This window comes from Lepidochelys kempii, chromosome 3 (genome assembly GCF_965140285.1).
Source record: "Lepidochelys kempii isolate rLepKem1 chromosome 3, rLepKem1.hap1, whole genome shotgun sequence".
NCBI lineage: Eukaryota > Metazoa > Chordata > Testudines > Cheloniidae > Lepidochelys > Lepidochelys kempii.
This window is the reverse complement of record NC_136382.1, coordinates 42236796-42264493: the sequence shown is the minus strand read 5'-3', so window position 1 is coordinate 42264493 and position 27698 is coordinate 42236796.

Here is a 27698-nt window from a genome sequence, read left to right as displayed (position 1 = left end):
GAGGAGACAAGATACTTTCAAAAGCTGGGAGGAGGGAGAGAAACAAAGGGTCTGGGTCTGTCTGTATGCTGGTTTCTGCCAGGGATAGACCAGGAATGGAGCCTTAGAACTTTTAGTAAGTAATCTAGCTAGGTATGTGTTAGATTATGATTTCTTTAAATGGCTGAGAAAAGAATTGTGCTGAATAGAATAACTATTTCTGTCTGTGTATCTTTTTTGTAACTTAAGGTTTTGCCTAGAGGGGTTCTCTATGTTTTTGAATCTAATTACCCTGTAAGATATCTACCATCCTGATTTTACAGGGGGGATTTCTTTATTTCTATTTACTTCTATTTTTTATTAAAAGTCTTCTTGTAAACACTGAATGCTTTTTCATTGTTCTCAGATCCAAGGGTTTGGGTCTGTGGTCACCTATGCAAATTGGTGAGGCTTTTTATCCAACATTTCCCAGGAAAGGGGGGGTGCAAGTGTTGGGAGGATTGTTTATTGTTCTTAAGATCCAAGGGTCTGGGTCTGTAGTCACCTAGGCAAATTGGTGAGGCTTTTTACCAAACCTTGTCCAGGAAGTGGGGTGCAAGGTTTTGGGAAGTATTTTGGGGGGAAGGACGCGTCCAAACAGCTCTTCCCCAGTAACCAGTATTAGTTTGGTGGTGGTAGTGGCCAGTCCAAGGATAACGGGTGTAATATTTTGTACCTTGGGGAAGTTTTTGACCTAAGCTGGTAAAGATAAGCTTAGGAGGTTTTTCATGCAGGTCCCCACATCTGTACCCTAGAGTTCAGAGTGGGGGAGGAACCTTGACAGACCTGTAGACCTAGACCTATAAGAATAGCTTAAGCAGTTAGCTTGTGTATAAGTTCTTAATAGGTTAGCATAAGTACGCAAACCATTAATGACCTTAAATCACAAGTTGGCATAAGACTCTTTTTTTATCATTGTGTAATAATCACAAGTGCTGGAAACTGCTGACAGATAACAGCAAGAAGGCAGTTTGTAGAAGTTTAGTGTAATTTTTGGAGGGGATATTAGCAGATGCCTAACCATAGGTAACCATAGTAATCCAACTGATGTATATGTTAATGAGTTTAACCTAATTAATATACTAACCTATAGGATAGGGACATCTCAACCTTATGAGAGTGCGGGCATTAAGATTGGCAAATGAAGGAGGAGCTGTCCATTCATATGCATGAAAGACATTGAGACCTATAAAACATCTGGACTTAGGTAAAGCCTTTGGAGTTCTTCACTGGCATGCCAGAGTCTGACCAGGATCTGTCTCAACCCTTACAGCTCTCTGCAAGTTTAGTGAGTGTGTGTGTGTGTGTGTGTGTAATGGTGTAGGTCATACTTATATTGTTATATTATCTGACTTTACTTGTTTGGATTGTTTTACTTATCGGACTAATCATTGTAGTAATAAAACTTTTACAAATAGTTGAAGTTGAACTTGAAGACTTGAAGAAGGTCTTCCCTAAGTGTGAGTGTGAGTGTTATTATCTGCCGTGCCCCACGGGGTGCCCAAAGCAATAATTCTGATAATATTGGGCCTAATCTTGGGAGAAGAACCAACCAAATTACAGAGCGGAAATAGGGGAAACTAAATTAATAACATAATCAATATGCAATCAATAGATCTGGCAAGAAGAACAGTTGATGAAGGGCTTGTGAGGGATTTTTTGCAACTCGTTTCTGGTGATTGTGTTTGTTTGCAGGGATAAGAGCACTTACCGACTGTTAATTGTGAGTAATCCAATGGTTTGAAGCAGTCATGGTTTGTGGGGGTGGGAGTTGAGGGTGGGTCACTTTAGTGCTGTTCAGTATGTGGTGGCATAGCAATTTAAACTTGTTTTTCATGTTATCAAAGCCATAGTGAGATTTATCCATCCCTTTCTCTTTCTTCCCCAGTTAATAAAGCTATCTGTTATTTCAACACATACTGCACACTCACTTGTCTCTGGCTTACTATATTATATTCACATATACCTTGCTGGAGGGAGAGCTGGAGGGCGGGATTGAGAGGGACAGAGGGGACTTCAGTTTTCTACTCCAGTGGGTTATGTGACTCATGGCACCAATTAGTGGGGCCTAAAGCTGAAGTGCAGGCCTAAAAATAGAACCCTTTTCTCATAGCCCAAATGAAGGGCCAACAAAAATAGCATGTATTGAAACTAGGAAATATAATGTAACTCTGAACTTTTGAAAAAGCAATAGTGAAGGAAAGCAGAACAGATCAGACTCCCCAAAGAACATCAAAGCTCTAATGCGTATGACCCTATACCCTTGGCCTTGATCATCCCCACCCCAGACAAGGGTGGAAACACTACAGAAAGTGGTATGGGGGGACAAACTGAGTTGGGGGGGGGGCTCCTGTGCAGGGTTTGGGGACTGGACACATCCTGGCCTTCAGGCACAGTCTCAGGCTCATCGTTCCTCTCCTGCATAGTACTAGAGCTCTGTCTGGGAGGGTTTTTGTGGGCCAGTATGAGGTGTGGTGCCTGGAGTCCTGCAGCCTCCCCTCTCCATCACTGGGGATTCGGGGGGGGAGGGGGGCATGTGGCTCATTATGACGACTGCCTCTGGAGAAAACATTCCTCCTGCTCATTCTTTCCTTTCCCTCATAAAGTCAAACTGCTGCAGACACCTTCTACCAATGCCAATGATCAGGTCTTCAAGGGTCTTCCTTCATCTACTCCTTCTGCCCATGGGCTGCTGCTCCTGGCTCCCAGGTGGAATGGGTTCTCCTTCCTCAGCCAAAGGTCCTGCCAAGTTAGTCACAAGAACAGCCTTGTATTTTCCTTTTCCTTTCAAAGTGTTCAAGAACCCCTCTCCCCACATAACATTACTTTGCTATTAAAGGCCACAATATTGATACTTTTCAGCATTTCAGGAATGTGAAAGTCTCAGACAGCTTTTGCAGCCCGCAAGAAAGGTGCAATGGTAGGCAGCCTGAAATAATAGTTTTTTTAAAAACTTAATCTCTTTAAGTGTGTGATTGGGCTAGGCAGGCATTTAGTTTAGGAGCAACATTAATGGTTCCTAATATTGCCCTTTCAGCCTGGCCATCAACTGGAGAATGTAGCAGTTTTGAAAGTATCAGACTGGCAAAGGAAGGCGGCTTTCCAGTCTTGTGTCGTGGTCCAGCTATCTATGCCAAACAGACATTTGTGATGCTTTCGTATCACTGAATGGAGGGGGTTGGTGAGTTATGAAAGTGGACCAAGCACATTTGCACTGTCTTTGAACATTAAGAACCAGCTGGAGTTTCAGCTGCACTAGAAATTTGTGGACATATGCTTACAGGACTCGGACGTAATCCAAATGGAAATATATTATATTTTAAGCTAGCAGTTGGAGCCTGCATGGAGGGAGAGAAGCAAACCACTTCAAATGACCACCTGTCCCCAAGTCAGGCCCTGCAGCACCAGGAAATCTGGCCCCTTCATCTAGCGAAGAGCAGAGAAAGGAATGGGGAAATTGTCACACAGCAATTCCATATCCATTCCATTCCATAAACAGTCCAAAGATCACAGGCCACTTGCCTCCCTTCTGCAAAGGGGCACTGAATTGTGTTTGTGCAGTTGCCAGAGCAGATTAGCCTCCACCCCCTTTCTGCAAATTTGTGTGGCATGGCTCCAAGCAGGGAGACCCCAGACACCAGGGACCAGGAATGCTTGAAAATATGTGTACTGTGACAGAGTACTGCTGTCATGTTCCTTGGAGAAGCAAAGGTTCCCTTTCTTCCTGTATGTAACCGGCCCTGATACTAATCAGAACCATCCCCACCTTCTGTGTGGCTCACTTTTGGGGACAGAGAAAGAGAGTTACTGTAGTAAAAGTTTGTGATCTTGAAAGGAGCATAAAACAGCTTATTTGAGCATGAGCTTTCGTGAGCTACAGCTCACTTCATCGGATGCATACCGTGGAAACTAGAGTTAGACTAAACTAGACTAACCAAGGTGCCACAAGTACTCCTTTTCTTTTTGCGAATACAGACTAACACGGCTGTTACTCTGAAATAAAACATCTGTAACTTCATGGAACCATTATTCTTGTAGAAATATCCTGTCTGGAACCATTATTCTTTTAGAAATATCCTGCCCCCCAAGTGAACCTTTCCAACAGTTCCCTCACTGTCATCTTGTTGTCCAACAAACTCACAAATCCAGGGGCAATGTGACAATGTGATAGTTTGCTGATAATCTGTTCTCTAGCTTCTGTTCAAAGTTTTATAGTGGTTTTTGGTGTTTCAATAAAATATTGAATTTACAGTTGTCTTGGTTGAGAACTATTTGGGGTGCTGAGTCTTTGGGTTCTCCTCTGGCTCATCAGAAAGGACTTATGGAGCTTGCTCCTCCATCCAGAAAAGGACCTGGGGATTAAAGTGGATGAGAAGCTGGATATGAGTCAACAGTGTGCCCTTTTTGCCAAGAAGGCTAACGGCATATTGGGCTGCATTAGTATGAGCATTGCCAGCAGATTGAGGGAAGTGATTAGTCCTCTCTATTCGGAACTGGTGAGACCACTGTTAGAGACTTATTCCTTCACCCGCTTCCTTCCCTGCTCCTTCTCGCATGAACAGAAAGCAACAATACCTGAAGTCCAAAGATGCAAACAATTCAATGTTTATTGGAGTGAACTTCCAGCAAGCATAATTTTAGTTTCCTTCCTTAGTGTCCCCCTTCCCAGCTATGACACCACAGAGCCTTACCTGTGTCCCTGTTCCCATTCCCCCCCCTTAGCAAAACATGATTCCAATTTCCCCACCCCCATTTCCTGTTCCCATTTCCCCCAGCCCTTACTTCCTGATTGACTGCAGACTATATAGTAAAACTTGAGTTCTACTTAGCTATACCTTAACCAATCATTTTACTGAAATTTAACTAACCAATCCCAACATATTGTAACATGATTATTTAACCAATTATATCCCACAACTTAATTAGTTTACACCCAGCAAAATTATTTATACAGCAGACAGAAACAATCACAGAACCAGACAGAGATTATACAGACAAACAATAGGGAAATGGGGACTACAATGATAGAACAACACAGAAATGGATTTCCCATCCCAGCTATTGATAAGTGAGTTCTTGCCAGACAGGATGCTATCAAACTAAGTTTCCTTTTACATTTTATAGGCACTTCTCTTTCTCTGGGGGCGATAGGCATTATCAGCACAGGATTGTATTCCTAACAGCCGAATAGCAATGTCAGTGAGACTAGTTTGGAATGTAAAGATGTGACCGTTCGCTTCCCAGCTTATGGTTGCCTCTGCCGCTTAGCCAAAGATCTTAGCCTAAGAACAGGGCTTCGGTCTGTCACAGTGAGAAAAGACCTTATACAATCAGACAGTGATTTTGAATCTCTCTCTTATACCTCTAGAACTAGCTAAGTGATAAGAATACACCTAAATTCTTAGAATTTGGCCTTTACAGACAGGCCTGAGTATCTGTATCCTAACAACCACATCTGGAATATTGTGTTCAGTTTTGAGCCCCCCACTACAGAAAGGATGTGGACAAATTGGAGAGATTCCAGCAGTGGGCAACAAAAATGATTAGGGGCTGGGGCACATGACTTATGAGAAGATCCTGAGGGAACTCGGCTAATTTAGTCTGCAGAAGAGAAGTGTGAGGGGGGATTTGATAGCAGCCTTCAACTACCTGAAGGGCGGGGTTCCCAAGAGGTTGGAGGTAGACTGATCTCAGTGGTGGCAGATGACAGAACAAGGGAGCAATGATCTCAAGTTGCAGTGGGGGAGGTCTAGATTGGATATTAGGAAAAACTATTTCACTAGGAGGGTGGTGAAGCACTGGAATGGGTTACTTAGGGAGGTGATAGACTCTCCATCCTTAGAGGTTTTTAAGGCCCGACTTGACAAAGCCCTTGCTGGGATGATTTAGTTGGCGTTGGTCCTGCTTTGAGCAGGGGGTTGGACTAGATGACCTTCCGAGGTCTCTTCCAACTCTAGTTTTCTATGATTCTATATAGAGGTGCAGGATAACTTGCTCTTCTTCCTCGGGGGTCTTCTCTGCAGTCCCCACTGCCTCCTCATCCTGGCCCTCATTGGTATCCTGTCAGATGGTGAGGCTGGTGGGTTGAGAAGGGGGATCATGAATCACCTCAATCTTCATACTAGGAGGCTTGGAGAGCATCCAGTCCAGCTCCTGGAAGAAGGGGCATGTTACAGGGCCCCTCCTGGAGCAACTGCTGAAATCTTTTGCCTTCTAATACCAGAGACTTTTGCTGCTTTATCCATCCTGGCACTGGGTTGGAGTCCATGAATGCCTGCCTCAACCAGCCTTTCTGTTGAGAATGGGGGCACATGGATATTTATAGACTTTTGTAAGGGTCTGGCAGGAAAGGGTCAGTGCACTGTAGTAGTGGGGATAGAAGACGACCGAATTCAAGACCCAGTATACTCTCCTTAGCACCACTGACGTTACAAACTGGCACAAGTATGGGGCTGTGCCACAGCCCAAGGCATGTTCACACTCACACACCTCAGGCATGCTAGCATTCTTGCCCCCTACACACCTTGAAAACCATGCTTCTGGAACTTCGGTGTCTACAGTAGCAGGGGTCTGGCACAACGCGTTCATGCACCCCTGTCCAGTCACCAGCATAGATGTAGCTTAAAACAGTACTGGTCCGTGAGTGTGTATTATATTGCCTGTTATTTTATTAAAGATGTAAACTGCAATATAGCTAGTCGCTGACCTAGTACTTTCCCTAGCTGAGGCATCCTTAGAGGTCTTAGAGTCAGTCAATGAGAAGGGGGTTACAAATTGTAAGACCCATGAGCCAGTTTAATAACTGCTAACAGAGATCTATGGTACATTAGACCATCCACTAGTCTAGTAAATCATTATCTGACCCTTATATGTATTTAGATAAAATGAAATGAAAACTTACAGTTCAATAGTATCTATTAAGTCTGAAATAGGTAGAAATGTATAGAAACTAAACTGAACTCTGGAATGAAGTTTGTGGAAAAGGCTAGTTTTATAATCTAAATATTAAATAATTCACAAATAGTTTGTCTCAGAAAGTGGTAGAAATGTAAATGTTTTTGTGAATTTTTTAAAGTTCATTGAAATGATTACTAAGGGGCTTAGATGCAAAACTGCTGCTGCTTTTTTGGTGTATTGGTTCTGTAAATGCTTTGAGAACAGATCTAAAGGCTTAACTGTACAGCAGACACTAATCCACACACTAAGCAAGGCATAAATAAGGAGGAGGAAGACAAGGATCTATTCTGAGAGTTTTCACACAGAGTTGCTGTTGCTAAGGAAACCACTTCCTTATCTGTAGTTATTCCTAATATGTGTACCTCGGGGTCTTTCAGACAGTGCAGATTGCAATGTGGTGTCATATCAAATGGGAAAAAAACTATATTACAAAGTAATTGGGTTTTTAATAATAGCCTACAGTGAGTGTGGGAAGTCACACTTGTAATACCTGGTTGAAACTGGCAAGGAAATCTTCAAGAACACTACCACTAGTTTTTTTTTTCATGTTGTTTGTGCATGTTCCCAACTTGCCATCAGGGATATTTTCTGTTTTACAGATACTCTCGCTGTCTAATTTCAGCTTTTCCCTTTGCTACACCTACATTGGAACATCTGAAATGAAATCCTCTAAAATACACAAATGACAATCCAATTTTCATATTCCAATTATCTACCAGTTTGCAACATATTATTCACAATTTCAGAAGGAAAAAATGTGACTGTTTTATCCTTGGTATTTCTCTAGCATATGTCTAAAAAAACTGGATGTTGCTGCTACTGTTACATTTATATTTATGTCTGGCAACCGACAAGAATGACCCTCATTTGTGTGACTTCATTGAAACGCAGCTGAAAAGCAGAAACCAGAGATGTATGTCTTGTTTCAGCAAGGTATTTAAGCATGTTCAATAACTTCAGGCACACAATAACTTGACTCCACTGAAGTCAATGGGACTACTCAAGATTTTGAAGTTAAGTGCATGAGTAACATGCTTTGCTGAATTGGGGTAAAAAAGGAGATCAGAATTTTGGGGGGTAATGACACCAAAAAGAAAGATAACTCCTCAAGCTCTAATAAGAGGAGAGAGGAAAGGAGTGATACAGCATCAAAGTGAACCCAAGTTGAAAACATGTCTGAACTTCAGTCTTACTTAATTTCTATTTTATTGATTTTATTGAAAACCATGGGTGAACTTGCAGCTGTACAAATGTAAAGGAAAACATAGTCTGTACCAAGGAGATTACAATCTGTACCATACACAGAATATGTTTTGATGCAGAGGTTGGACATATTCTCCTATGTCAATTTACCTGCATAATTGGATGATATTCTCCATTACTGTTGTACACTCCATAATGTATTCCACATACCATTCCATTTGCATAGAGTAGTTAACTCATTTTTAAATTAAACATTTGCCAAAGGATATATCAGATTCCCCAGAGTTGTGGGATCATGCAATAAAATGTAACTGTTGTACAACCTTCATTGTAAGAGTTCTACTAAATCTTTCTTGCTCTCTGATGGTACTTGGTGAGACGGTTTTCTGGAGAGACTTACTGCAGAAGGTAAAGTATCAACTCCTAACAGTTTTCAGAGTAGCAGCCGTGTTAGTCTGTATCCGCAAAAAGAAAAGGAGTACTTGTGGCACCTTAGAGACTAACAAATTTATTTGAGCATAAGCTTTCATGAGCTACAGCTAACAGGACAGTCACGGAATAGCACTAAATCTCATGGTTATCTAAGTTAATGTCTATTGTAGGGATCTATTTAGCACCAGTCATCACAGTATCTAGGTGCTGTACATGTAATTTTAAACTTGTCTCTGCTGGCACAGTCGGACAGGCAGGGATGCAGGCACCCAGGCCCTGAGGGGAGATCTTCCACCTGATGTGTTAACCAAACTCTTTATAGCTCTTACCCTTCAGAAATGATTTGCTGCAGATGAAATAATGTGTGTGCAGGCATGGGTAGGTTTTTATTTTAAGCATCCTGGTTGTTTAACCATCTCTGAGTCTGAAATTCACATTGTTTATGCAAAGTGATGGACGTTAGAAATGATGAACTATGTGTATTTTATCATCACCAATTTTGTCATCAACATGATAACTGAAATTTCCAACTGACACAAAACGTAAGCCTGAGGAGATTCTGTAGAGAATGCTCTTGTTAAAAATTCTGGCAAATATGTGCCTTTGTGATGGGCCTTAACCTGATGTATAATACATTGTCAATTTACTGCATTTTTAAAATGTCAGCATTGGTAATACATAACAATTTTTTTTTATCCATTTGGAGTACAGTATTTGATGTCACACTGTTTAGTGATGTGTATTTTGGTAGCTGGCAGTATTTACTTTTTTTCCCATGTCACATGGTCATTTTGTCTAAGTAAGTAACCTCATTCTTCATTAGAAAGCAAAGACAGTCTCAAGATCAAATAACTCACAAAACAAAAAAGAAGCAAATACATTGAATTATTTACTGATTTCCAAGTGTTTTTGTTTTTTTGTTTTTTTTTTTAAACTGTGAGTATTTGAACAAAGTTTCCCTTCCACATATGCATCCTATTGCTTCTTCCCACATCATTCCCTCCCCACACAACACACTCTCTCTCTCTTTCTCTCCTTCCCACCCCATCTCCTTCCTTCCTCTGTTCATTGGGTTCTCTACTTATTGGCTTTGTGGGTACAGTAAAAACCTTCAAACAGGGACTAGAGCCCTCCCGGGAGAGATTTTATAATCTCAGTATTACCAATCCCAAACTTTCAACTGTGGGTCATTAGCCGGGCCCCCTAAAATTATGTGACTGTCTTAAACTTCAGGAGATTTTTTTAAATGATACATTTTATTTGTCTTCTAGTTTTCAGCGGTTGGGATACACATTTTCAGTATTTTCATTTGCAAACACAGGTATTAGAAATAATATTTTTAATGAAAGCTGAGATTCTCACATAGTCACATGACTCCAGGAGCTGAGGTTTTAATAAAAACACAGATTATCATGCAAAAGGCACAAGCTGACATATACTTCCTATTATTTAAGACCAGTTATAGTAATTTTAAAAAGACTTGTGTTCTAAATGCTTCTTCGGTTGTGTACTGTGGTTTGTTATGCAACCTTGTTTTTTGATTACCACACTTTTCCTTTGAGCTCATGGTAAGCAAAGGTTTCTTAGTAATACTATCCTTTCTAGTTTATGAGACTGAAGGTTGTTTGCAATGATCTTTTGTGATGGCTGAATAGGATGATTGACAGTGTGTGTTGTTTTTGGTAAGTGAATGCTTGGCAGATTTCTATTTCTCTAAACATTCCACATCCACTGTTTTTGTGTTTGGTCTCTGTCTCCATCTCTTATGTCTTACCACTCAAGCTTATTGGAAAAAAATTAGAGTTTTTTTTTTTCATCTGCTCTTGTAATAAAGGGAAATATATTAAGAGTTTTTTTCTCTGTTATTCTGACATTATATGAAACAATACACATATATTGTTCATATTTTAATATTAGCATGATGCTGGTTTTTATTTTTACAAATAATAAATTAAAGAAGACTAATTTATCAGAATTGATTTTCAGTTTTCTGGACCCACAGTCTCAGCAGAAAATTAGGAAAAATGTGTCTTGACACATTAATTCCATTGCAATTATATTAAATAAATAAATAACTACTTATTCCAGCCTGTAGCCTAGTAGAACAGTTGCAGCTGCTTAATATCTGTATGGATTCCATTACCTATGCCTTGGCCTGCTCCTAATAGTCCTCTTCATTCTACACCATTTGGTGCCAGTCTGCAGACTCTCTACCCATTTCGCATAATGGATGTAGAGTCCTTCCATGAAGTTACTCTGCCTGCCCCCCATTTCCCCCAACAACAGCATCTAAACCTTGGTGAATTTCTCCCAAAATGCTATTTTTCTGTTTTATCTTCCTGCTGTGTTTAATCTCCACTGGGAAATTGATAACCTTAACTTATAAATTGCAGAGCCTTAAGTCTTGGCTAGAAGTCTGCCAGGTTGGCTCTCTTTCTCTGTCTTTTAATAGTTAGCCACCAGGACCCTTCTTTTTCCTCAGTAAAAGCAGACTGAGCAGGTTATTGTGGAGCTTTTGGCTGGGACAACGTAATACTCGCCTATATTTTATATTCCCCATTCAATAAGTAGCACATTCTGTGCCTAGCTGTGAGAGAACTGTACTTTTTCCCCATTGTATTGTGCTGTGAGCTAGTAACACCCTGAGGAGGCTAACGGGCTGGAACATTTTGTTAAAAGCAGATTCACAATACTTATTCCATAAGTTTGCCATTCAAGACATTTTCCCTCCCTTTGGTGTGCCACTGGCTAAAGAATAGGGTCAGTTCAAAAACTACCAGGAGAATTCTCTTGTGTATAATAGTTTTTCCTATGTAGAAAAAAGCAGTTAAATAGTAGAGGGAAAAGAGAGGAAAAAAACCTGATCACGTGGAATGACTTTTTAACTTGTTTAAAACTTTTTATTTTTAAGGAAAAAGGATACACGTGTTTGTTCTTTTTTAAAAAATTATTATGGCAGTCATCAGATGTCAGACTTATATATGTACAACAATGATATAATGGCCAGAGAGCAAATTCTGATCTCAGCTACAATGATGCAAGTCCCGTTGACTTCAAAGGGATTTGTACACATGTAACTGAGGACAGATTTTGGCCTCAGGACTTTAAATGGTTTCACACACCCATCGAAATTAGTTTATGAAATTGCTGAAGTCTCAGCATTGTCAGTCAGGCTCTTTTCACAAGAAAAGTTGTTTATTTTTCATGAGTAACATAGTATCTTCTAGCAAAATACCTTCCTAATCTCCAGACATTGTTTGCCTATAAACCATGTGCCGTAAATAGGTTGTATAATAAATATTTCTTATGCTGTTCAATGACCACCTCTTACAAAAATAAAAAAATCCCTTTCTCAAATACCCTGTTCCCTTCTGAGCTAATTATTTAGATATTATACCATAGGTTATATTCTTCCACTAGTGCATATAGCTCCTGCTTAACCATAATGGGATTTAGGGACATACAATGAATGAGAAGTGGGGATTGAGCCTTCAGTTTAAAAATGGGTTAAGGTGTATTGCCATTCACAAGGAACATAATACTGACAACAACAAATCCTGCTCCATATTCTGATTATGACTGACTCATATAAATACCTTGTTGAGTTCTAGGTGGATTTGTAATCATTACAGCAGGGTCAGATATGGTTTTCCCATCCTGTGAGCATTTTCAAGGTTTCAAAATTGTTCCCATCCAAAATTAGTTTGAAATATGGAAATCTCAAATTTTTACAGAATTGAACATCAGGGGGAAAAAAAAACAGTTTGGGTCAATGTTTTGTTTCAATAATTGCAAAATGTTTTCTTTTTGTTGTTGGTGTAATGAGTGTAAATTTTCAAAATTAAGTCATTTCAGACTGGAGAATCCAGACTCTTTTATTCTGGAAATGTTAAAAAGGGATATTTTGACAGTTCTGATTTTTTTTTTCAAAAACTTTCGAAGCAGGAAATTCATTGATTGACCTTTTCCTGCAAAAACTTCAAATCAATTTTTTTTCAATGAAGAAAATGTTTCACTGAAAAATTATGCAACAGCTCTAGCAACTCCTCCTACTTACACATGTTGTACCACTCTCTAGCTCTAGAATTGGGACTGGCTTCCAGTGTGCTACTTGGAGAAACGGGCTGCACAAGTTTTCTATTACTAGAAGGATTCAAAAAACAACTTTGGAAGGGTTCATATTTCCCATAAAGCCTAGAATGCAAACCAGTATGGGGGTAGGAAGGAAAGAGAGTTGTCTCCTAGAATGTACTGTCGTGTATGCCCTTTCCCCAGTGTTTAGCCCATAACCTGCAGTACTGTGAGGTGAGTGAGTAGGTGTTCCTTACACATACTTGAAAACAGTTTTTTTTCTTCTTAGTTTTTAAGTCAGGAAGGGACCGTTATAATAATCTAGTCTGATCACGTGCATAATATAGGCCACAGAACTTCACCCAGTAATTTATGCATCAAACCCACAATCTTTTTTGAACTATTGCAGATCTTTAAGTCAGACAGCCCATCTTGATTTAAAGACTGAAGTGATGGAGAATCTACCACATCCGCAGGTAAGTTGTTCCAATAGTTAATTACTCACACTGTTAAAAATGTGCACATTATTTCTCATCTGAATTTGTCTAGTTTCAGCTTCCCACTATTGGATCTTGTTATGCTTTCTCTGTTATACCTTTTTAAAAAAAAAAATTGTTTGCTGTTCCCCTCTTTGAGCAGCCCAGGACCTTCAGGAAGTCCACTTCTTGCAAAACCCCAAAACTCTCTTCCTTGCATGTGTCTTCTTTTTCATACTACATTTGTGTTTGCAAGGAGCATAAGGAATGAATGAATGAGGTCAGAGCTCATGGGGCCAGATCATCGCCAGTGAAGTCACTTTAGATTTAAATTGAGATCAGAAACCAGATCACAGTGAGTAGGCCCATGTAGGATATGATGATTATTTTCATGCTTGCTGAGCCAGCTTTAACATCTGCTCTGAGCATAATTCTCCAGCTCACACACTTAAGCATCATTTAACCCCATGGAGGGTCAGCCCCATGAAAGTATCCAGATGGCCACAAAACTTATTCCTTTCTCTTTCTCGTAATATATAGTGGTGTTTGACAGGATTGTTATAGTCAAGACTCTGTCAGAGTTTTCATTCCAAGGCATTTGTACCACTGTTAAAAACTGGTGGTAACTCTTTTAGTTGACAGCTATCATCCCTCCATTAATTCATATATACCAATTTGCATCTAAGTCAGAGCTGTTTATATTTCACTCCGTTTTATGTAAATTGCTTTGGATACTTTTCATTTAGAGATATTAAAGTAATACTACCAGGTATGTAGAACACTTTGACAGCTGCAGCATTACTGGGCTAAAGTCCATCTTGCTGGTTCAAAGTGCTGTCAATTGGAGCTCCCTGCAGTAGTGTCCCCCTTGTGAGGCTCAGTAGGATTCACTTTTGAGACAAGGAGCATCTTTAATCTCAACCTTTTGGGGGCTCATAGCTATTCTGCCATAGGACTCTACCTAGGAAATATAATTAACCAGCTGATTTCTTTCCCCTCCTGTCTCAGCAACACCCACTTTTCAGGTACTGCTAGCTTGTGGTGATCCCTGGTAGAATGTAGGATGGAAGCACCTCACAGCTGCAATCACTGCCCCTCCCCCCCAAAAAAAATTTTTTTCCAGGCACTTGTAATCATCCACTGGGATTGTACTGGCCTAGAATTAGTCTGGCCCCCAAATAGCATTCTGTTACAAACCACAACAATGTATTTCTTTGCATCTTTATTGAATGTTTTTATAAATGCGTAACAAAGATATAAAGCAAGACACCTTTAAAGTGTATATCCAGCACTGTAAATTATAGTGTATAATAAATACACATAAGAGCTAATTAAACACAACAGATACTGCAAGGGTTCAGAGATACAGCCAATGGGATAATTGTTTTTAAAGCAAAAAATCGATGTGAAAAGATATAGTTATACCTCGGTAGTATGATGTACTGTAGGTGCTTTTCCCCAGTTAGTCTCCAGGCTAGTGTTCATTTTTGAGTTAGGGCTTTGTTTGACCTCTGTATTAACCAGTCAGTAATATGTCCCCCATTGTCACTGTATGGCATGTTTGCCTCTGTCATGATCTAAAATAGATTCTAAACACAGTTGTAAAATACTCATGTTTACTATTTGCAAAGAAAGAAAAGTCAAAGTAACCACTTATTTTTTTAAATACCACATACTGTAAATAATCAGTGGTCAAGCCAGTGGGTCCATACATTCCATGACATTTCATATACTATAAAATTATCAGCATAGTAAACTGAATTCAATATTCCTGTACTAGTTCCATAATGAGCCTGGCATGAATCTTCTGATGCTAATGAAAGTGTTGTGACCATGTGTAGCATTCTTACTATGCAAGCTCTTAACAAATAGTTGACAATATAATGCCCTTATTATTATGAAAAAATCACTGAAGTAGTGTAGTATGTTCACATGGAGTTTATAATGTGAAACCAGACATATTCCCCACACCAGAGAACTTTTATTCTTATGATTTCAACATTTTGTCAGAATTTTGCATCCGCAGTATCTTCCATTTGTATTAGTTTTATGTGATTGTTGCTGTTAACATGCAAATGAAGAGCTCCAGTGATTTTATTCACAGGGTAATAGGCCTGAAACATATATGGACACTTAAGAAGAATGCTCTGCTAGCTTTTTATTTTATAGCCTACCCTTTAAAATGCAAAAGAAGCTGAAAAAGAAAAAGACACATTACATTCATTTTAAGGGTTTGACTTAAACCAATTAAGCAAGGAAATTGAAAATTCAGAGGTAAGGGGCTCAAGCTGCAGACTGATAAGCCATATGGAAAGGCAAAATACTGTGAAAGAGCAGTCAGTTTATGCTCTGCACCTACTCAGAGAGACTTCCACTTAAGATTGTTGCTGCTAACTTTACTGGGAGCAGAAGCAGATCCATAGTGCAGAGAACCATACACAGTGCTCAGCAGCAAGAGGACAAGTAAAAAAGGATAATTGTTGTTCAGTGACAAAGTGAAGGCAATTAGATATAAAAAAGTGGGGTGACGACTATTGGAACAAGATTAAGTGATGGATACTTCTCTCTTGATGGCTTCAAACGGAGACTGGATGCCTTTCAGAAAACTATGCTTTAGCCCGGGGTGGGCAAACTGTTTGGCCTGAGGGGCACATCTGGGAATAGAAATTGTATGGTGGGCCAAGAATACTCACAAAATTGGTGTTGGGGTGCAGGAGGGGGTGAGGGCTCTGGTTGGGGATGTGGTATCTGGGGTGGGGCCAGAAATGAGGAGTTCAGGATGTGGGAGGGGGCTCCAGGTGAGGGATGGGGCACGGGGGCGGGGGGGACATGAGGACTCTGGCTGGGGTGTGGGCTCTGGAATGGGGCTCAGTATGAGGGGTTTGGGGTGCAGGAGGGTGCTCCAGGATGGGATCGAGGGGTTCAGAGAGTGAGAGGGGGATCAGGGCTGGGGCAGGGGTTTGGGGTGTGGGAGGATGAGGTGGTGCAGGTTCTGGGTGGTGCTTACCTCAAGCAGCTCCCAAAAGCAGTATCATGTCCCTTCTCCAGTTCCTATGTGGAGGTGTGGCCAGGCGACTCTGCGCACTGCTCTGTCCACAGGCACTGGTCCTGAAGCTCTCATTGGCCATAGTTTCCATTCAATGGGAGATGTGGGGGTGGTGCTTGGGGTGGGGACAGCATGCAAAGAGAAGCCTCCTGGCTGCCCCTCTGCATAGGAGCTGGAGAAGGGTCATGCCGCTGCTTCCAGGAGCCACATGGAGCGGTCCCCGACCTGCTCCTCAGCTGGAGTGCCAGAATGGGGCAAGCCCCAGACCCCACACCCCAGCAGGAACTCAAGGGCTGGATTAAAATGGCTGGTGGGCCAGATCCGGCCTGCAGGCCATAGTTTGCCCACACCTGCTTTAGCCAAACAGAAGCGATCTGGATCAATACCAGGGTAACTGGGTGAAATTTAATGGCCTGTGATATACAGGAAGTCAGACTAGATGATCTAATGGTCTCTTCTGGCCTCTGAATCTATGAATGAGTGAACAGCTGCATGTGCACAGATGAGTAGGGCAAGCCAGAGGCACACAGCTTATGGACAGCAGAAAGTAACTTGAATACAAACCTGTCCATGATAAGGATGTGGTTAGTGGCCATCTTTATTTTGTCTGGAAACTCTTCCTGCCATTCTGGCATCTTGGTTTTTACCTCAGCGTGCAAGAGCGCTGACCTCAGGAGAAAGTAAGAACAGAAGCCAAGGAAAGCCAGCCACAAACAACTACTTATGAAGACTCTTGTGAAATAGTCTCTCTCAGCCAGTTGCTGGACATAGTCTTCCTACTGACCCACCAACCTGCAGCATATACTCTCCTCAGCTTTCTTTAGCAACAGTACTTATGTTCAACAACAGTGACTCAGTGCTGCTCCCTCAAAACAGTCCTGTAGGATTGAACCTAGAGCTCTCACTTCATTTTTAATTCCATGTTACACTAGAGTCTCAAAGAAGCTTCAGAGGGGTGTATATGAAGTTACATATCCCAGCCATGTGCCTCAGTATCCAGTACCAGCGTCCAAAAGAGAAGGTCAAGAATTGAGTGGCAGGACTAGAAGAGGACTAGTGGGTAGAGACAGACTTGAAAAAGGACCCTGCTGGAGAAGTCAACTACATTGCACAGTGTCTAGAGAAGACCAAAGAATGAATGAAGACTAGCTGTCTGAAATTCAATCCAGTTAAGACTGAGACAATGTTAACTGGTTGGGAGAAGCAACTGGAAGATATGGCTGAGGGTAACTTTGTGCATGTACTCATCATCTTTTGTTGATCAGGTTTGCAATCTCAGGGTTTGGTTAGACTCCCTGGTAAAATCAGGCACCAGCTACAACCAAGATGACTTTTTCCATCTACAGACAATTAGGAGCTTGTTCCCATTTCTTTTTAATGAAGACCTTGCAGCTTTCATCCATACCTTTGACACTTCAAGATTAGTTATTTTGAAATACTTTACATTGGGCTACTATGTGGAAACAGCAGCTAGTGCAGAATTCGGTGGCCTGCTTTATATGGTGTTTCTCTTTATTTGCATATTAAACATGTATACTACAATCCGCTCTAGCTGCATTTTTGGTTTCCAGGTTGATTTTAAGATGTTGGTTTTAATCCACAAATCCCTAAGGGTATGTCTACACTGCAATGGAACACCCATGGCTGGCCCATGCCAGCTGACTTAGGCTCATGGGGTCAGGATAAGGGGTTGTTTAATTTTACTGTAAGCATTCAGGCTTGGGCTACACTAGGGGGAGGGTCTCAGAGTTCAGGCTCCAGCCACAGCCCAAATGTCTACACTGAAATTAAACAGCCCCTTAGCCCCAGCCAGTGGCACAAGCCAGCTGTAGGTTTTTAATTGTAGTGTAGACATATCCTAAATGGCCGGAAAGCGACCTAGTGAAGAGACTGCCCCACTCCTCATAACATACCACCATAATTCCAGTCATTACAGGTGCCTGAGCTGAAGTTCCTTTGGTGAATGTGAGAGGAATCAGCTATCTGGATTGGAGACTCAGGCCATGGGAGAAGGAGCTGAAGGTGGCACTGGAGCAGGCAGTCTGGGAACCAGGAGTTCAAGCAATTGCTTGAATGGATCCTTCTGCGGCGCACTGTCTTCCTCCTCAACCCGTGGTCATGCTTCATGAATCTGTCCACCAATCTCTCCTTGGGCTATGCAGCCTCTGTCTCTTTTTTCACCCTATGTGCACCTTTTGGTGAACTATTTGGTCCTTCTGGAACTGTATCTGTGGGTTAGTTTTATCTAGCAGGCCACTCATCAGCTCACTCTTCCCCACAATGGGTTGGTCTGACCCCCAAACTCCTGGTAGTATGTTTTTTCCCTGTGGAGGTGGAAGGGCCATGAAAGGAAAAAGACAGTGCATGATACTGTCTAACCATGATAAAATAATTACATTTCACATTTTATGAAAAGGACTGTTTTAATTCAAGGTCAAAAGATGATACTTTTAATCAATGAGCTGTATTCTATTCTCTCTCTCTCTCTCACACACACACACACACACCACCATCCCTTTCAGCCATCCTTTGGACCAGCACTGAAAACTGACACACATCATGTTAAGTTTCAGAGTAGCAGCCGTGTTAGTCTGTATCTGCAAAAAGAAAAGGAGTACTTGTGGCACCTTAGAGACTAACACATTTATTTGAGCATAAGCTTTCGTGAGCTACAGCTCACTTCATTGGATGCATGCAGTGGAAAATACGGTGGGGAGATTTATATATATACACAGAGAACATGAAACAATGGGTGTTACCATACACACTGTAATGAGAGGTTTCAGAGGAACAGCCGTGTTAGTCTGTATTCGCAAAAAGAAAAGGAGTACTTGTGGCACCTTAGAGACTAACCAATTTATTTGAGCATGAGCTTTCGTGAGCTACAGCTCACTTCATCAGATGTTTACCGTGGAAACTGCAGCAGACTTTATATACACACAGAAATCATGAAACAATACCTCCTCCCACCCCACTGTCCTGCTGGTAATCACTTTAGATAAGCTATTACCAGCAGGACAGTGGGGTGGGAGGAGGTATTGTTTCATGATTTCTGTGTGTATATAAAGTCTGCTGCAGTTTCCACGGTAAACATCTGATGAAGTGAGCTGTAGCTCACGAAAGCTCATGCTCAAATAAATTGGTTAGTCTCTAAGGTGCCACAAGTACTCCTTTTCTTTTTACTGTAATGAGAGTGATCAGGTAAGGTGAGCTATTACCAGCAGGAGAGCGGGAGGAAAAAACCTTTTGTAGTGATAATCAAGATGGGCCATTTCCAGCAGTTGATAAGAACGTCTGAGGAACAGTGGGGGGGAGGGGGAGAGAAATAAAAATGGGGAAATAGTTTTACTTTGTGTAATGACCCATCCCAGTAAAGACCCCCAGTCTTTATTCAAGCCTAAGTTAATTGTATCCAGTTTGCAAATTAATTCAAATTCAGCAGTCTCTCATTGGAGTCTGTTTTTGAAGTTTTTTTGTTGAAGAATTGCCACTTTTAGGTCTGTAATTGAGTGACCAAAGAGATTGAAGTGTTCTCCAACTGGTTTTTGAATGTTATAATTCTTGACGTCTGATTTGTGTCCATTTATTCTTTTACGTAGAGACTGTCCAGTTTGGCCAATGTACATGGCAGAGGGGCATGCTGGCACATGATAGCATAGATCACATTGGTAGATGTGCAGGTGAACGAGCCTCTGACAGTGTGGCTGATGTGATTAGGCCCTATGATGGTGTCCCCTGAATAGATATGTAGACACAGTTGGCAACGGGCTTTGTTGCATGGATAAGTTCCTGGGTTAGTGGTTTTGTTGTGTGGTACCTCTACAGGCAGAAAGAAGTGTTGCTGGCATCCTTGACTTTGGGGTACATGGTCTTCAGCTGTTTGATTCACTCTGCATTATTCTACTATTCAGTTGATCCCCAATGCCGCCAGCAACTTGGCTATAGTTTTATGGACAGGATCATTTGCTGTGCTCTTGTTGAAGTTGAACATCTTGCTTGCCTCCCATCAAAAGTGAACCAGAGACCATCTAACACCTGTAACAGATGGTCTAGATAATCCTCACTTCTGCCTCAGTACAGTGGACTGGACTAGATGACCTATTGAGTCCTTCTTTCCAGGACTACATTTCTGTGATTGTGTGTTCCTCTGCCCAACTAGTAACATGTTTGATGCTGCAGGCCTTAATCTTACTGCTGGAAATAGCTACTACACATGAACATTGACTGTGTTTGCAGTTATGCAGTCTGCATGGGAATGAAGGGTTCAACACAGAGCAGATGCTTTTGAAGCAGAAGGTTGCTTCTGGTTCCTGGGAAATAGGTGGCAAGTTTTGGAATGGAAGAGCTGGGCAGTGCAGCCCCGGGGGATTCTCGGACAGCATTGGCAGACTCTCCAGTTCTCAGTCTGGTGACTGGGACTTGCAATGCACCCACATTTAATGCCTGGGCTCGGACTGCATCACAGCGGGACTCAGGCTCTGCCCATCCCTTTAGCAGTGTCCATGGGCCCAAGTCCAGAGGCATTCCTGATCTGAGTCAGATTAATTTCTGTGGGGAGAGAAGAGGGGCTTGGGCTAAAACCTGAGTCAGATCTGGGCTTAGTGTGCTGTGTAGACATATCTGTGGGTTTTTTTGTAGGGGTGGATAACAGTGATGTAGGAACTGTGTGGGGATATTAATTTTTGTTATTTTTGTTATCAAAAAATAATTGATTAGATTGGGGATAATTGCTTAGTATGTTTGAGTAATAGTTTATTCATTTTTAAATGAAAGGGTATCCAGAGTGTTGGATATAATGCTTTTTAAAATTATTTTAGAATAGTAAAAATCCAGATAAATAATAAAATAAGCAATAAAACACGGAAGAACTTTTTATGAATTGTGAAAAATTCATAAAACACCAGCTTAACATTTCTTGTACAATCTGATCTTCATATCCATCTCCATAATGACTAATAGCTTTATTCAATCAGTTTGAATGCTCCAATAATTCTTCTGCTTTTATTGTAAATTTAGCATCTGCATACCATAAGTTTAGGGGGGTTATTTAAATTTCCTATATCTAATATATCTTCTAGATTTAGAAGCCGTGGATTGTCCATTGCAGCTGCTTCTTTTTGTTCATAAAGCATTTTATATAAACAAATTAAGCAGGCTTTATTCAAAGCTTAGTTTGACTAGTTAAATCATCAGCTGTGAAATTAATGTTTTCTATTAATCTACTATCTTGATTATCTTTTCTTCTGAACTAAAGCCTCATTTATGGGGACTAATTTAAATTATGAATACAAAACGTACTTTGGTGTCTAAAATGAAGTCAGGAAAGAGGTAATTCCCTCATGGTTGACTTCAGCTGTAAGTGGGGATCAAGTGTAAAGGAACGGGAATAACTGTTGTGGGAAATAACTGGTGACCCAAGCATAGCATGGGCATGCATAACACAACCTCTTATTATTAATTATTATTACTATTATTATTTTTTGGTATTCATATTGTAATAGCACCCAGAAATCCCATTAAGGATACAAGCCCATTATGCTAAGAGCTATACAAACACATAGTACGAGAAGGTCCCAGATAGCACTAGAATTTAAAAAAATGAACTGAAAGACACTCTTGTGGATTTCATATTACAGTATTTTTAGATGTTCTCATATTCTGCAGACTGTAACTGAATAAAACCCACACTGACTTCTCATGGGAATTTTTCTCAATTAAAGCCCTCAGAATTTTGGCCCTTCAGGCTGGATGATCTCTTCCATTTTCACTCTTGGTGAATACTCAGAATCAGAGTGGATCTCCATGCAGAAGTCCAGCTGGGGATTAATGCAGGCTGGAGCAGCATTAACTCCCATTAGGTGCCTCTCCATGGTTGCTTCTGTACTTAAGGGTTGGCTAATAGCAGCATGGAACCTGAAGACTTGACTGTGAGTGACAGAACATCATGGAGGGTGCAAGCATCATGCATGGTTTTTGCCTAAATGGGGCTTGGATTACCTTTCCAGTGAATCCCCAAGATGCCCACCAGAGCTAGGAAGCTGTGTTCTCTGCTCATTCCAATGCCTCTCCACCCCTACAAAATACTCTCACCTTACAGTTGCTTGTTAGCCCCTGAATTGGCCCCTCCCAGAAGTTTCTGTGACAACTTAGGGAATCTATGTACAGCTTATGAATTCTGTTTGATATCGGGGGCTTGTTATGTGTATCTGTGTCAGACTGCAGACTCCATTATGAATTTGGGATTTGTTTACCTTCTCTATTGCCCTTTTTACCTCCGTGCTGGACTGCAGTTCCAAGGGGTAGTGACACGGAGCTAACAATAGTGAGTCAGTAAGCCTCAGTGGTCCACTATCCAAATGGAAGCATCCTAGACCAAAGGATGGCTCCTGCCCAGGAGAACTGATTTATCAAGGTGATGTCACCTGACAATGAAGTCACCTGAGGTATGTGGTCACCTGTTGATCAGAGGTCACCTGGCAGAGGAGACTGTAAAGTTTTAAAAGAGCAGGAGCTGCTCTGCTCTTGCTCCTTGACAATTTTCATCAGCTCAGGCTCAGGGGAGCTGCTGTAGGAGCCTGATAAGGAACCCCACCTACTTGAACACAGATGGACTCCCAAGGGAAGGGTGAGCAACACTGAGGGGAATTGCATTCAGAGTGTTTTAGCTGTTTGCTCTACTCACATGTTTTATCTTTTTAGTAGATGCAGGCTAAGCAAAAGGGTTATCTAGTTGCTTTCACCGTCATGTGTCTATGAAAAGTTCAACTGTAAACTAGAAGGCTCACATCTGCCCTGGGATGCTGGGGAACATGCAAGAGCTGCTGGCGAAGCTTTTAGGAGAGGGCACTAGTTTCAGTGACTTGGCAATTAAACCAGAGGGTCCTCACTACCAAGTGACCCCAGACTTGTGTGTGCCTAGAGCCAGGGAGTGTCTAAACTTTGCCCAGCCTCCACAAGGTAAAGATATGTGTGATTCAGCATTGGGATACCCTTGCAGTAGTTTGGTGAGTGTCCCACACAGAAGCTTGACCAAATATCTGACTGTTTCCATAGGAAGGGATGATTCTAGCTCACTGTTAGCTAGTGGGTACTAAAGCACTAAACATCACCATGACTTGCTTGGTTACATATGGTTCATCTGATATGTGGGATATGGTGCATGAGAAGCCAAGTTGGTAATAATTTTTTCTACTCCACTTCAAATCATGTGTATTTACATAAATTCTTTGCCAATTTTTAAAAGGATTGAGTGATGCTTAATTTACTATATTTACTGCAACAGCAATTACAGATCTGATGGAGGCAAGGAAAGTATGATTGTTGCATCTCACCCAAAGGATGGCTGTACAGAAATATTCTCCCCCAGAGTAGGGCTGGTTGAAAAATTTCACCAGGAGGCACCTCAGTGGGTCAGCTACAGGCAGAAACTGTGCTTTATCATCAGAGATACCCCAGCCGTGTTGTTTGACTCCTTCAATGGAGATGGAGGCAATACGGAAGCAGGTTTTGGGGACGAAGAAGATGATGATGAGGAGGAGGTTGTAGATAGCTCACAGCAAGCAAGCGGAGAAACCGGTTTTCCCGACAGCCAGGAACTGTTTCTCACCCTAGACCTGGAGCCAGTACCCCCCGAACCCACCCAAGGCTGCCTCCTGGACCCAGCAGGTGGAGAAGGGACCTCTGATGAGTGTACCTTTTAAAATACTATACATGGTTTAAAAGCAAGCATGTGAAAGGATTACTTTGCCCTGGCATTTGCGGTTCTCCTAGATGTAGTCCTAAAGCCTTTGCAAAAGGTTTCTGGGGAGGGCAGCCTTATTGCGTCCTTCATAGTAGGACACTTTACCACTCCAGGCCAGTAACACGTACTCGGGAATCTTTGTACAACAAAGCATTGCAGTGTATGTTTGCTGGCATTCAAACAACATCCGTTCTTTATCTCTCTGTGTTATCCTCAGGAGAGTGAGATATAATTCATGGTCACCTGGTTGAAATAGAGTGCTTTTCTTCAGGGGACACTCAGAGGAGCCCATTCCTGCTGGGCTGTTTGCCTGTGGCTAAACAGAAATGTTCCCCGCTGTTAGCCACAGGGAGGGGGGAAGGTTGAGGGGGTAGTCACGCGGTGGGAGGAGGCAAAATGTGACCTTGTAACGAAAGCACATGTGCTATGTATGTAATGTTAACAGCAAGGTTTACCCTGAAAGAGTGTAGCCACTATTTTATAAAATGTGTCTTTTTAAATACCACTGTCCCTTTTTTTTTCTCCACCAGCTGCATGTGTTTCAATGATCACAGGATCTTCTCCTTCCCAGAGGCTAGTGAAGCTTAGAAAGAAAAAAAAACGCACTCGCGATGAATTGTTCTCCGAGCTCATGCTGTCCTCCCACACTGACAGAGCACAGACGAATGCGTGGAGGCAAATAATGTCAGAGTGCAGGAAAGCACAAAATGACCGGGAGGAGAGGTGGCGGGCTGAAGAGAGTAAGTGGCGGGCTGAAGAGAGTAAGTGGCGGGCTGAAGACAGGGCTGAAGCTCAAATGTGGTGGCAGCATGATGAGAGGAGGCAGGATTCAATGCTGAGGCTGCTGCAGGACCAAACCAGTATGCTCCAGTGTATGGTTGAGCTGCAGCAAAGGCAGCTGGAGCACAGACTGCCACTGCTGCCCCTCTGTAACCAACCGCCCTCCTCCCCAAGTTCCATAGCCTCCACACCCAGACGCCCAAGAACGCGGTGGGGGGGCCTCCGGCCAACCAGCCACTCCACCACAGAGGATTGCCCCAAAAAAAGAAGGCTGTCATTCAATAAATTTTAAAGTTGTAAACTTTTAAAGTGCTGTGCTTAAAGTGCTGTGTGGCATTTTCCTTCCCTCCTCCACCACCCCTCCTGGGCTACCTTGGTAGTCATCCCCCTATTTGTGTGATGAATGAATAAAGAATGCATGAATGTTAAGCAACAATGACTTTATTGCCTCTGCAAGTGGTGATTGAAGGGAGGAGGGGCGGGTGGTTAGCTTACAGGGAAGTAGAGTGAACCAAGGGGTGGGGGGTTTCATCAAGGAGAAACAAACAGAACTTTCACACCGTAGCCTGGCCAGTCATGAAACTGGTTTTCAAAGCTTCTCTGATGTGTACCGCGCCCTCCTGTGCTCTTCTAACCGCCCTGGTGTCTGGCTGCGCGTAACCAGCAGCCAGGCGATTTGCCTCAACCTCCCACCCCGCCATAAACGTCTCCCCCTTACTCTCACAGATATTGTGGAGCACACAGCAAGCAGTAATAACAGTGGGAATATTGGTTTCGCTGAGGTCTAAGCGAGTCAGTAAACTGCGCCAGCGCGCCTTTAAACGTCCAAATGCACATTCTACCACCATTCTGCACTTGCTCAGCCTGTAGTTGAACAGCTCCTGACTACTGTCCAGGCTGCCTGTGTACGGCTTCATGAGCCATGGCATTAAGGGGTAGGCTGGGTCCCCAAGGATACATATAGGCATTTCAACATCCCCAACAGTTATTTTCTGGTCTGGGAATAAAGTCCCTTCCTGCAGCTTTTGAAACAGACCAGAGTTTCTGAAGATGCGAGCATCATGCACCTTTCCCGGCCATCCCACGTTGATGTTGGTGAAACATCCCTTGTGATCCACCAGAGCTTGCAGCACTATCGAAAAGTACCCCTTGCGGTTTATGTACTCGGCGGCCTGGTGCTCCGGTGCCAAGATAGGGATATGGGTTCCGTCTATAGCCCCACCACAGTTAGGGAATCCCATTGCAGCAAAGCCATCCACTATGACCTGCACATTTCCCAGGGTCACTACCCTTGATATCAGCAGATCTTTGATTGCGTGGGCTACTTGCATCACAGCAGCCCCCACAGTAGATTTGCCCACTCCAAATTGATTCCCAACTGACCGGTAGCTGTCTGGCATTGCAAGCTTCCACAGGGCTATCGCCACTCGCTTCTCAACTGTGAGGGCTGCTCTCATCTTGGTATTCATGCGCTTCAGGGCAGGGGAAAGCAAGTCACAAAGTTCCATGAAAGTGCCCTTACGCATGCGAAAGTTTCGCAGCCACTGGGAATCGTCCCAGACCTGCAACACTATGCGGTCCCACCAGTCTGTGCTTGTTTCCCGAGCCCAGAATCGGCGGTCCACAGCATGAACCTGCCCCATTAGCACCATGATGCATGCATTGGCAGGGCCCATGCTTTCAGAGAAATCTGTGTCCATGTCCTGATCACTCACGTGATCGCGCTGACGTCGCCTCCTTGCCCGGTATCGCTTTGCCAGGTTCTGGTGCTGCATATACTGCTGGATAATGCGTGTGGTGTTTAATGTGCTCCTAATTGCCAAAGTGAGCTGAGCGGCCTCCATGCTTGCCTTGGTATGGCGTCCGCACAGAAAAAAGGCGCGGAACGATTGTCTGCCATTGCTCTGACGGAGGGAGGGGTGACTGACGACACGGCTTACAGGGTTGGCTTCAGGGAGCTAAAATCAACAAAGGGGGTGCCTGTACATCAAGGAGTATTTCAGGCAGGACTGCACGGAGGGTTCCAATAAGAAATGGTGCACCTAAGTTATCGTTCTTATTGGAACAAGGAGGTTAGCCTGGCCTCTGATTGATACATGGCTAGATTTACCTCGCTGCACCTTCTCTGTGAGTGACTGCAGTGTGATCTAGAGGAATGAGTCCCCTAGACAGGGGAGGAGGCAAATGAGTACAAAACAAATCTGGTCTATTTCTTGTTCTGACCCACTCCATCTATCTTTTACATCTTTGGCTGGCAGCAGACGGTGCAGAAGGACTGCATGCCATCCACATCTGATGGCTGCTCGGCAGAAGATGGTACAGTACGACTGCTAGCCATCTTCATCTCTTGCCTGCCTGGCAGAAGATGGTACAATACAACTGCTAGCAGTCCGTATCGCCTGCCCGCTCACCATAAGATGGTTCAATAGGACTGATTGCAGGACTAAAGAGAATGACCTGGTCAGGTCACTCCAAATTTAGTCCCTGCGCCCATGTCTGCCCAGGTGCTCCCAGCCGACGTGGCCAGGAGCACCTCGGACACGACGAGGACGACTACCAGTCGTATTGCACCGTCTGCTGCCAGAAGGCAATGGGTTGCTGCTACTGTGCAGCAAAGCCGTACCGCGTCTGCCAGCACCCAGGAGACATAGGGTGATGGTTACCTGAGCGGGCTCCATGCTTGCCGTGGTATGGCGTCTGCACAGGTAACTCAGGAAAAAAGGCGCGAAATGATTGTCTGCCCTTGCTTTCACGGAGGGAGGGAGGGAACGGGGGCCTGACGATATGTACCCAGAACCACCCGCGACAATGTTTTAGCCCCATCAGGCATTGGGATCTCAACCCAGAATTCCAATGGGCAGCGGAGACTGCAGGAACTGTGGGATAGCTACCCACAGTGCAATGCTCCGGAAGTCGACTCTAGCCTCCGTACTGTGGAAGCGCTCCGCCGAGTTAATGCACTTAATGCACTTAG